Here is a 2075-nt window from a genome sequence, read left to right as displayed (position 1 = left end):
TAGCTTTTCCCCCAAAACTTTGTCTTCAAAATAAGGGTGCGTCTTATATTCCGAAAAATATGATATATAAATCATTGAGAATAATAGAAGGGCTTGAACGGTACATTGCAGCCTTAGTGAATCATGAGGGTTCCTTTCAACCCAGCAGCGACTGTGATGTCAAAGTAATAATGATAGCTTTAATGCTAAGCCTGCCATATTATGGACGGATTCGAGTAGATAGAATTGAAGTTTAGAGTTCCGTTAAGAACGTTAACACAAGCAGAGGAAATTACTCAATACTGTGCACGTGATCATGGACGTAAACGTACGCAAGTATAAACGGTTACATGGACATTTTTGTTTTCTGCTTAAGGCCCCTATAAGTTTTATATACTTTATCTTATGTTTTTCACGCAATATGACCTACGAGTTATAGAAATAACTTTTGCTTATCATATGCTACTCACAATTTGAAATTAAAAGATAAAAATCAAAGATTCTGTGAGATAACTTAAAATCATCGCTGCAATAATTTAACAATTAAAGCTGTTATTCTTAGTTATTAAAATTAATATCAATAAGTAGCAAACATAACAATACTTTCATCTATAATAATAAAAGGACGTTTCTGTGGGTTTCTGACCGCCACAACTCCAAGAGGAAAGAACCTAGAAACCTGAAATTTTGCACTCATACTAAGTGGACCCTGAGGATGTGCACCTGGGTATTATTACTTATCCATGTACATGCGCATCTTTTTGTGAGGTAGGCTGGCGAAAAACCACATAGGAAAGAATATGTGATCGACATAGCACCAAGAGCAAAGAACATTGAAACCTGAAATTTTGCATCCATACTAAGTGGAACCTGAGGGTGTGTACCTGGGTATTATTACTTATCTACGTGCATGCACGAATCTTTTTATGCGAAAAACTACATGGAAAAGAAATGTGACCACCATAGATCTAAAAGGAAAGGACCTAGAACCATGAAATTTTGTACCCATACTAAGTTGATCCTGAAGGTTTGCACCTGGGTAACATTAATTATCCACATGGGTGTGCGCATGCATGTGTTTTTAATGAGGCAAGCTAGCAAAAAACCACATTGAAATGAAGTGGTTCCTTATATTACAAATTATAGATATAAATTACGGACAGACACACTTTTTTGACTTTCTGAAAAAAATAGTATTTGTTAGCTCTCTCTCTCAAACATTTTAATTCAGAAATGAATTTAAAACTTATCTATCTGTTTTGGAGATGTATCAAAGTATAATTACAGTAGCTTATTATTGGGGGGTAAGCTTAGCTCCTCTTTGGTTTTGCTTTCTATCATTTTACAAGATTAATTTAATTTAATTTAAGTAAATCACTTAAATTATTTGTGTAGAAGAAAAGGTTCACATTTTTTTGGGAAAGAAGAAAAAGATTCCCTCCTTCTGTAGTGCTGACTTCGCCATTGTAGTCTGACATATTCCAGCGGTGGTTCTCAAACCTTGTGTTCACTGACAACAGGCCTTTTATTTTTATTTACTTTGGCGGCCCACAATTGAATCTAGCAATGCTCTGCTGTCCTATAGGCCATCAACAGTGGAGGAAGTAAGACATCCCAGTCATCTTGGCAGCTATTACAAAACTTTGCCAATTCCTGTCCCAGTGTCCAGTTGTAATTTTCTACCATCCCATCAGACTGTGGGTGAAGTGGCATTGCCCTGGTCTTTCGGATGCCAAACAACTTGCAGCATTCTTGGAACACAGCTGATTCAAAGTTACGGCCATGATCTGAATGCAGTTCATATGGCATACCAATTCTGAAGAAAAAATCACTAATAGCCGAAGCTACAGTTGTAGCTTCCTGATTTGGTATTGCATATGCCTCAGGCCACTTGGTGAAATAATCCATCACCACACAAATGTACTTGTTTCCAGCACGGGTTTGGGGCAGAGGACCAGCAATGTCGATGGCTACTCTTTCCATTGGTGCACCAACTTAATATAACTTCATTGGAGCACGTCCCTTATGCTTGGGTTCTTTTTAGCAAATCATGTACTGCATGTTCTGCACCATTCTTCTACATCTTGTCTCATACT

The sequence above is a fragment of the Limulus polyphemus genome, unplaced genomic scaffold (assembly GCF_000517525.1).
Source record: "Limulus polyphemus unplaced genomic scaffold, Limulus_polyphemus-2.1.2 Scaffold1063, whole genome shotgun sequence".
In the NCBI taxonomy this organism is placed as follows: domain Eukaryota; kingdom Metazoa; phylum Arthropoda; class Merostomata; order Xiphosura; family Limulidae; genus Limulus; species Limulus polyphemus.
This window is presented reverse-complemented; position numbering follows the sequence as displayed.